The sequence below is a fragment of the Heloderma suspectum genome, chromosome 1, assembly GCF_057233095.1.
Source record: "Heloderma suspectum isolate Gila_16-S chromosome 1, 16-S_ref, whole genome shotgun sequence".
Taxonomy (NCBI): Eukaryota; Metazoa; Chordata; class Lepidosauria; order Squamata; family Helodermatidae; genus Heloderma; species Heloderma suspectum.
The window spans coordinates 85,421,204-85,431,624 of record NC_139458.1 but is presented as its reverse complement, the minus strand read 5'-3'; the positions used below and the strand labels follow the sequence as shown (position 1 = coordinate 85,431,624).

Here is a 10,421-nt window from a genome sequence, read left to right as displayed (position 1 = left end):
TATGGCCAGTGAGCAGGGATGCTGGGAGTTGTAGCCCAAAACATCTGAAGGGCACCGGGTTGGTGAATGCTTGTGTAATGCCATGTCCTCTTCTCCGGTGCTGTGTAGGGGTTTATGGATTTTATAAAATCCATTCTGTGTTCTGTCTACGTTTTGCAGATTATCTAGTGCCTTTCATTCTGTTGTCTGCTCATTGGCAGAATTGGTTGTTTTCTCGTTTCTTGAATTTGCACAGATTCACTCGTGAAAATGTGAAAATCCCCCCCAAATGCAAAATCCCCCTCCGAATGTGCATTTTAATGCTTTAGCCTATGAGGGAAATGCACATTTTCAGCCATTTAAAAACATTTGCACTTATTTTTCTATGACTAAATATGTGCAAAATTGAAGAAAGTAAAAAATAAAAAAATAAAAATCTGCAACTCCATGGAATCCATATGACTTGGGAAAAGCTGGTCCACTGAGGAATCTGTGGGTCAGATTCATAGAAGTCCAGACTCATTTGATTCCATTGCAGATTTCTCCAACATCCCTAATGTTGTATAATGCTGCAACCAAAGTACTATCCAAGACTGCTGAGAAGACAGTGGCCCTTCAAATGAGCATACAGTGCAATGTCTCAGTATATTCCAAGTTTAAAACCACAGTCTGCCTGGCATGAGAAGCAAAATAACTGCGCAGACCATATTGTGGCACAAGGTCACAGGCGGAATATCACTGATGTGGTGGTGCAGCTGGGGCAAGACCTGGGGGCTGAAGTCCAGGGCCCCATAGCCCATGTCATGGACCAGGACCGTGAACCCTCATCCTCAGGGGATCCCAACCTCTTGTCCTCCGAGGAAGCTCAAGAGTTAATGGGTCAGGGAGATGACTCTGCTACAGAAAGGCATCCTGAGGCTTCCACCTCCCCAGGACCCAGTTTACCAGAAAGACCCCAGGAAAGACCTCCTGTGTCCAGAGGAGGCCATATTATCATCCTCAGACTCTAAGGACTTGGGCCATGGGGAGACCACCATACCCCAGTGCCTCCCATGTTGTCACAGCCTGAGATTGCTAAAACAGGCCAGGCCCCCTTAAGAGACCAAGTCTCAGTCAGTATGGAGGCAAGGCCAACCAGCCTCAGTCTTGCTCTTGTTTCTTGTTGAGCAACAAAGAGATGATGACCCTGTCTAGCTTCCAGCCTCAGCTCCACTTGGAGCTTTCCATGGTGCTGATCTCTCTCTCTCTCTCTCTCTCTCTCTCTCTCTCTCTCTCTCTCTCTCTTGCTTCCTGATCTAACCTGACTCCTGCTCAAGATCTGGTAAGAACATAAGAAGAGCCATGCTGGATCCATCTAGTCCAGCATTCTGTTCACACAGTGGCCAACCGGCTGCTCATGGGAAACCCACAGACAGGACATGTGTGCAAGAGCACCCTCCCACCCATGTTCCACAGCAACTGGTGTGCATAGGCATACTGACTCTGATAGTGGATACTGATACTCTGATTCATAGCAGAACCCTGCAGAGAGCATCATCAGAACCCACAGCCTGAAACAATAACGCCAGGGGACCTAAATGGTAAGTGATGCGGGCAGCAGGAAATGAGACTGGCATCAGCATCTGGGCTTGCTGGGACCTACTGGGGCTGACACTGCTCTCCACATCATCCTTTCTTCTTTTAAAAAGCTGAGCAGAATTCTGCACCGCTGATTCCCTTTCTGCCCCGCCGAAGCAATGTGGCCTGCCGATTCCCTCTGTCCTCCGTTTGCTCCTCCAGCTGCCAGTGTATTCCCCAAATTAGACTCCTTGCTTACATCATCCCTAGCTTCAAAAGGGAAGATGAATCATCATCATCCTTCCAGGTATTTCCTTAGCCATTATTAAGGACAGCTATTGAAAACATCAACCTATAATTTCCCTAACAAAAGATGATCTGTCAGATTAGACCTGGACTATTCAGGTAATCTTATGTCCAACCTGTTTTGACCACTTTAAGCAGCTCTTCTTTTACAATCACAAAGTCACAGGGTTGGAAGACATTCCCCCTGCACACACCCCTGCCTGTCTTATAACAATATAAACTATAATATCACCCAATATTGTCTGATGACAGTATAAAATATAATATCACCCAACGCTGCCCTTTTCACAATCCCTTTCGCAATCCTGCTCTTCCTTTGAAAACTCCAGGGTGGATTTATATATCTCATCCTCCACCTGACAACTAGCTGCCAAGGCAGGTAAAAATAACCAAAAATTGCTGCTCCTTCTACTTGTTTCTGTCACTGCACATTCACGCAGAGGGGGCAGCTGAGCAGGCAGCAAGATGGAGGAGGGGGAGGACCAAGGCCGGAGGGCTCCAGGGGCTGATGGCAGGGCTAGCCCCACCATCAGGCAGAACGAAGTGGTTGCCTCAGGTGGCAGATACTGGGAGGTGGCAGAATGGTACTGGAGAAAAGAGCTGTGTTCCAAACAGCCTGCCCTGTGCCCCCTAAGCTAGCCAGCTGCCTTCAGGTGAGGTGGAAGGTGCCGTCCTATCACCAGTGTTGAAGAAAGATCCAACTGCCAGTCCACTCAGCTTTTGTACATGGGATGGCAGAGGATGCCATCTTGTTCTTCGACTCAGGGAGCAAAATGTCTTGGGTCAGCCCTGGTTGGTGGTGAGCTTCCTACTGAGTTGTGGGCCTTAGCATGTGCCTAGGCATGCCAGCCCTGGGCCCTGCTCTTGGGCCTTTTAACAGCAACAAGTAAGAAAGTAACATAAGTCATAGAAGCATAGAAGAGTAGGGTTGGAAGGGGCCTTTAAAACCATCAAGTCCAACCCCTGCTCATTGCAGGAATCCAGGTCAAAGCATCCCTGACAGATGGCTGTCCAGCCTCGTCTTGAATGCCTCCAGTGTGGGAGAGTCCACCCCCCGCCAGGTAATTCGTTCCATTGTCCTATTGCTCTAATAGTCAGGAAGTTTTTCCTGATGTTCAGCCAGAATCTGGCTTCCTGTAACTTGAGCCCATTATTCCGTGTCCTGCACTCTGGGATGATCGAGAAGAGATCCTGGCCTTCCTCTCTGGGACAACCTTTCAAGTACTTGAAGAGCGCTATCATATCTCCCCTCAGTCGTCTTCTCTTCTCAAGGCTAAACATGCCCAGTTCTTTCAGTCTCTCCTCATAGGGCTTTGTTTCCAGTCCCCTGATCATCTTCGTTGCCGTCCTCTGAACCTCTCCAGTTTGTCTGCATCCTTCTTCAAGTGTGGTGCCCAGAACTGGACACAGTACTCCAGATGAGGCCTAACCAGTGCTGAGTAGAGGGGAACTAGTACTTCCCAGGATTTGGAAGCTATGCTTCTATTAATGCAGCCCAAAAGAGCATTTGCCTTTTTTGCGGCCACACCACATTGTTGGCTCATATTCAGCTTGTGATCGACAACAATTCCAAGATCCTTCTCGCTTGTAGTGTTGTTGAGCCAAATATCCCCCATCTTGTAACTGTGCATCTGGTTTCTTTTTCCTAGGTGCAGAACTTGGCATTTATCCCTATTAAACATCATTCTGTGGTTTTCTGCCCAGCGCTCCCGTCTATCCAGATCACTTTGAATTTTGTTTCTGTCTTCCAAGGTATTAGCTATCCCGCCCAATTTTGTGTCATCTGTAAATTTGATAAGTATTCCCTGCACCTCCTCCTCCAAGTCATTAATAAAAATGTTGAAGAGCACTGGGCCCAGGACTGAGCCCTGCGGTACCCCACTCATTACCTCTCCCCAGTTTGAGAAGGTCCCATTGATAAGCACTCTTTGAGTCCGATTCTGTAGCCAACTGTGGATCCACTGGATCGTTGTTTCATCTAGCCCACTTTGAGCTAGTTTGCTCATCAGGATATCATGGGGCACTTTGTTGAAAGCTTTGCTGAAGTCGAGGTATATTATGTCCACAGCATTCCCACAGTCCACAAGGGAGGTTACCTGATCCAAAACTGAGATCAGATTTGTCTGACAGGATTTGTTCTTGACAAATCCATGTTGGCTTTGAGTAATCACTGCATTGTTTTCAAGGTGCTTACAGACTGATTGCTTTATAATCTGCTGCAGAATTTTCCCAGGGACTGATGTCAGACTGACTGGTCTGTAGTTCCCAGGTTCCTCCTGTTTGCCCTTTTTGAGCAGGTAAGCAGGTAAGACATGTCTTGGCATGGAGCTAAAGGAAAAGGACAAACTCCACCTGCTTAATTTGTGGTGTTTAAAAGCATAGGAGCACCACATAGGATGTTTGTTTGTCTGTTTGTTTTTAAGGTGGCAACCATATTAGTGGAAGAGAGGGCAAGGATGTTATGCTTATACATTCATTAGAAATACAATTGCACATGAATTTTCCAAGGGATGCTATCTGGGATGCTAAGTTCTGTTCCTCTTAAACTTAACTTCTTTAAAAAAAATCAAAAGTGCTGACTAGTCCCTACACTGTTCTGCTGTGTAGACAGCTTGGTGGATTCAGCAAGTTATGCAGTGCTTGGTAATACAGCATCTGGCTCCCCAAAACAGGAAAAATCACAGTTCAGTACGTCTGCAAAGCTGTCCTGTGACCTTCTCATCTCAGGGAGATTTGGCCATCCCTGGAATCCCCCCTCCATCTTTTGTAATATCCGGTGATACTGAGCTTCAACAGGTTATTTGTTTTTTCTGGCCTTATGCAGTTCCTTTTCCCTTAAAACTGCTGTGCCGGCAGCCCTAGAATCCTAATTTGGGTGTGTGTTTAGTCAAGGTTGCTGTTAAATACCCTTATTCATCATTATTATGCTGCTTTCCTTGTGCCTTCTGACATGCTTCTCCCTGTGTTTTGAAATCATTCCCCTTCTGTGTTTCTCAAGCCATTTCAAATATTTGTCTCGTTAAAAGCAAATATATGGTAAATCTCTCAAACAATTACCCCCATCCATTGAGGGGAAATCTGTACATGGAAGCAGCTTTTTCTTCATCAGCCTTCCCCACCCTGGTAGCCTTCAGATGTGTTGGACTACAGCTCCCAGCATGCCGGCAAGAGCATGATAGGAGTTGTAGTCCAACACATCTGGAAGCCACCAGGTTGGGCAAGGCTGGTCTTCATGGACACCTCCTCCCACACATACAAAAGAAAATTGGGAGCGTTGCACAGGTGATCCCCCCCACCTCGAATCAGAGCTTTGCCAACACTCATGGGGTTCCACCTTCCCCTTACCTGCAACTGAGGAAGAGGAACTTGACAGAGGGAATTCCCCACACACGCACACACTGTGCATGTATCTTCATGCCCCTTCACACATTGCTCTTGGGTAGAAAGGAGCTATGGCTGTAGCCCTGCCCCAACAATGCGTGGATCTTCCTGACCCTGCCGTCCACACATTTGAGATAGGGAGCTGTTCATATGCAGATCTCCTCGGTTCCAGAACCTGGGGAAGAATTTTCTTGTACCGATCTATGAACATGAAGATGGTGGAGCTAGCAGGAACAGCTTGTCATCAGGAGTGGGGCTGCAAACACACTCCTTTCTACACAGTCTTGCTCTTCATGCAAGTAACATAGGAAGGGGACTTTGAGGGAGCCCATGTCTGCTCCCTTCTGAGTCTCTCTCTTTTTCTTCTTCTACCAGCCATGTTCTAGGCTAGGGATGCCTAGGGGACAAATGGGCCCTCTAGGCATCCTGACTTGGGCCTTGGGCATCCCCGGAAGGACACGCCCCTTCCCCTGGTCCCACCCCCTTTCCCCAAACACAAATTCTTTGGTGGTTTCCCAGCTTTTGTGCAGTTTTGTCCCAGGCTCTAACAAGTTGAAGTGGCTCTCATAAGGCCTAATGTTTGGCAGTAAGTGCTTTAAACTAGCAAAGGGTGGTGTTTTTGGTATTTTGGCCCTGCCCCTTTTGCCTTTGGCCCCACCCACCACTGGAATGCAGCCCCCAAGCTCTTTTATGAAATGGAATTTGGCCTTCAGGATGGAAGAAGCCTTTATTATGGTTTGAATAAAGGTAACTGTTTTGTTAAGGTAAGACTGTTAAAATGAGGGCATGTGCCTGCCTCCTAACTCTTGGGACCAACTTCCTGGGAGCTGAAATACATGACTATATATGACAAAGAGTCTTGCAGCATCTTCAGGACTAACACATGTACTATGGCATTTATTATGGAATAAGCTTTCGTAGACTAGAGTCCACTTCATAGGATGACTATGGCTCCCTTTACACTAAAGAAAAAGCCCGCAGTCTTCCCGTTCTGGAGCCTTTCCACATTTACACTAGGCTCCGAGATGGTGACCATGTGATTCCTGAGAGGAGTTTTTAATTTTCAAGGTTCCATAAAGATCAATTAAACACCACCATCTAGTGGCTGTTTTAACAGTGTAACAATCCTACTTAAATAGACAGCTCATTATTTCTGGATCTTTTTGAGATGGAATAACCAGGAAATACCTCTGGATGTGTCTTGGAGGTTGATGACATCATGAAAAGGACCTGCAAACCTCCGTGAGCAATCCATGAGCAATCTCAATAGCAGAACAAAAGCTCTGTGTGAAGAAGCCCTTTTGTGGTCACTGGAACAAGGTATGTGTGGGTGTGTATATATATCATTTCAAAAGTGAATGTATTTAAAATGCACTGCTTAAAATCTTTTTTTATTTTAAGTTCTGAATTTCAAACAGAAGAATCTCAAAAGTTTTCCAGCTTGAACACTTCATTACTTTTACATCAGCCATTTTTGCCCCCAAAGATGAAACTCTGCCATTTTCTCTAGGATTTATGCCTTTTTTCACTTAGTTATAATGGAAAATTCAAATGATGTTGCTACAAAGTAGCTGTGCTCTTGAACAACTTCAATACATTTCTATTTGGGTTCCCAGTGCCACCTCCCCCGCTTCCCCCGCTTCCCCCACTCCATTTCACAGAGCTTCTATGCGTGTCATTGCTGCCTCATAGGCAAAACAGTCACTCATTTATTGATTCTATATACCATTTTGCCAGGCAGGAATCTCACACAAGCAGGGGCGTCATCAAAAAAGGGGCCACCTGGGCATGGGCCCTGGATCTTTTTGACCTGTGACCCAGATCTTCTGAGCTGTCCTAATTTTGTATGATAAATACATGAAACTTGGAGACCTGGTAGCCCCTTGGAGCTGACTGAACCTGCCCAATTTCAGGCAGTTAGGTCCAGTGGCTTTTGTGCTAGTCACAGGTAAAATTTGCTATTTTCAAGAAAATCTGTCAAAGCAAAGAGCTATATTTTTTTGTGTGCTTCCACATAAGTGCATAAGTGCACAAGTGCAGTTTGGGGATCTGGCAGCCCCTATATAGTTGACTGAATCTGTGTGGGGTTTTTTTGTGTGCTTCCACATAAGTGCATAAGTGCAGTTTGGGGATCTGGCAGCCCTTATATATAGTTGACTGAATCTGCCAAGTTTCAGACAGTTAGGCCTAGTGGCTTTTGTGCTAGCCACAGGTAAAATTTGCTATTTTCAAGAAAATCTGTCAAAGCAAAGAGCTTTTGTGTGTGTGTGTGTGTGTGTGTGTACGTGCACGTGTGCGCATGCTTCTACATACATGCATGAAATCTGGGGACCTGGCAGCCCCTATGGAACTAACTGAACTTGCCAAATTTCAGACAGTTAGGTCCAGTGGCTTTAGTGCTAGCCATGCATAAAGTTTCCTTTTCTTAAAGACTAAAACAAAAAGTAAAAACTGCCAAGCCACACAGGGGAATAGAGATCCTAACCAGAAGGTATTAAAGGTGACCATTAGGAGGTCACTATCCCTAATCTCTGGTGTAGGGTGTTTGTTTGTTTGTTTTAGTTGCAAAAAACCTTTCTCCTCCTACTTTTCTGCTCTTACATGCCCACTGATGGGAGCTTGCTTGCAATGAAATTTTGAAGAGGGAGATGGAAGGGAAGAAAGAATTCCAGGTGAAATATTGGTATTTCACACAGCACCTGATTTTACTGCCCCAAACTGGAACCTTTGGATTCTGCAGAAGTTTCATAGCTTCAGTACAGCAAAGGATCCAATCAGCCTCCACAAACTTCTTTCTCCTTCTCCACTTTAATTTCACCAAAATAGCTGTTGTTGTTCAGTCGTTAAGTCGTGTCCGACTCTTCGTGACCCCATGGACCATAGCACACCAGGCCCTCCTGTCCTCCGCTCTCTCCCGGAGTGTGCTCAAGTTCATATTCATTGCATCGGTGATGCTATCTAGCCATCTCAACCTCTGCCATCCCCTTCTCCTTTTGCCTTCAATCTTTCCCAGCATCTGGGTCTTTTCCAGGGAGTTTTCTCTTCGCATTAGGTGGCCAAAATATTTGAGCTTCAGCTCCAGTATCTGTCCTTCCAAATTCCAATAAGCAGTCAGGGTTGATTTCCTTTAGGATTGACTGACTCCTTGCAGTTCAGGGGACTCGTAAGAGTCTTCTCCAGCACCACAGTTCAAAAGCATCAATTCTTCGGTGCTCAGCCTTCCTTATAGTCCAGCTCTCACAGCCATACGTTGCTACTGGGAGGGTTAGGACTATGTGGCATCAAGATCAAGGAACTGCTGAGGTTCTACAGTTTAAAAAAAGCTAGAAAAAGCCCTCAGCCATCTCACCTCATAAAGCTCATTTAAGTACATGCAAGCATTGCAAACCCTGCACAGCCTCCTAAATTCCTCTGAAGTACTACCTCTCTGAAAGGAGCCACTTGGCTTAGGGAATTCTCTCTACCCCGCCCCCATGCACATTTCCAGTCACCATTCTTTTCTTCTTCCCTCCCCTATCCTGTTCTTTCTTTCTCTTCTTTATTCCACCCAGAGCATATCTTGGGGAATTCTTAAAAGAGAATTTTCTTCAGTGGGCAAGAGAAGTTCTGAACTGTATTTGACTTCATACAAACAGACAAGAGGCTTGGTTTTTCTCTTTTTCCTCACTCAAGCCTTTGGGAATAGTGGATTCATATGGTTGCAGAGAAACAAATCTGGGGCTGTTTTGTTCGACAGTTGCCATAATCCAACGATAGGAAAGGCTGTGGCTCAGTGGCAGAGCACATGCTTGGTATGCAGAAGATCCCAGGTTCAATCCCCAGCATCTCCGGGTGGGGCTAGGAAAGAATACTGCCTGAAACTCTGGAGAGCCGCTGCTGCTAGTCAGTGTCAACAATACTGCGCTAGATGGACCCAGGGTCTGACTCAGTACAAGGCAGCTTCCTATGTTCCTATGAACAGAAAGTTTTAATAAAAATAGGAGTTTTTGTTTTGTTTTTTAAGTGGAGGGGAGATAAATACTGCTCATTTATACCTGGACTGCAAGGAGGTCAAATCAGTCCATCCTAAAGGAAATCAACCCTGGCTGCTCATTGGAAGGACAGATACTGAAGCTGAAGCTCAAATATTTTGGCCACCTAATGCGAAGAGAAAACTCCCTGGAAAAGACCCTGATGCTGGGAAAGACTGAAGGCAAAAGGAGAAGGGGACGGCAGAGGATGAGATGGCTAGATAGCATCACCGGTGCAATGAATATGAACTTGAGCACACTCCGGGAGAGAGCGCAGGACAGGAAGGCCTGGCGTGCGATGGTCCATGGGGTCACGAAGAGTCGGACACGACTGAACGACTGAACAACAACAACAACAATGTATGCCTACTCAGAAGCCCCATTATGTTTAATGAGGCTTACCCTCAGGAAAGTGTGCAGAGGATTCCAGCACAGGTTACTTTTGCAGGGAGGTTTGCACCCAGATGTTCTGCATGTTCACTCAGAAATAAGTCCTGAGTTGTGAGCATGGTACCACAAGCTTAATACAGTGCCTACCCAATTCTGTCTAATGCATCGACTACCTTTCAGCTCAGTCCTATGCATGTTTTGTCATTTGTGTGTTTTTTCCATTTTGTATGAACTCTAGCTTCAGTGGTGAGGGGAAGGCACTGTATTGGCCCCAGGAGCATAGCCAAGTCATTTACAGTGTTAGAGAGGCCTAGAGATCCATGATGCTTGCTTAAGTTCATTATTGGTGCAATTCCCATGCTAGTAAGCCTGTGAGCATGTGCAGATGAGCCAAAAGGCTGATAACAGCCTTCTTGGTGGATTCCTTGCTAATGAGGAGAGTCTTTATCTCTGATGTGCCTGGGAAGCACAGTCTGTTTACAGGTGGCTGTGCCTGAGAACCAAACACTTCTAGCTTATGCTGAGAATGAATGCTAGGGGCTATGCTGCTGTTATGCTGCTTATTGCTAACCTGTATTGAATAAAACCCATTTGTGCCCAATGGCTCGGGGTTCAGAGAAGCTGTCTGATCCAACCATTGGCTACGCCTGTGTGCTATAAGTTACTCAATAAAGTCTCCTTGTAAGCAAACCTTTGAGTCTGATTTATCACCATCTTGGCACTTCTAACCTAAGAGGTCAACGCCCACAGCCGGGTGACACAAGCACTTAGTACATGCTCAGAGTTTCTCCATCAATG

At 45.9% G+C, this 10,421-nt stretch overlaps 1 protein-coding gene across 1 annotated transcript in view; it reads left to right on the top strand.

Moving 5' to 3' along the window:
• Nucleotides 1-10,421, top strand: part of TSPAN18 (tetraspanin 18) — a 414,388-nt gene that overhangs the window by 17,488 nt on the left and 386,479 nt on the right. The window contains exon 2 of the mRNA XM_084850711.1: nt 1,296-6,543. The gene's annotated coding sequence lies outside the window, so the exon portion shown is untranslated. The remainder of the gene's footprint in view (nt 1-1,295; nt 6,544-10,421) is intronic.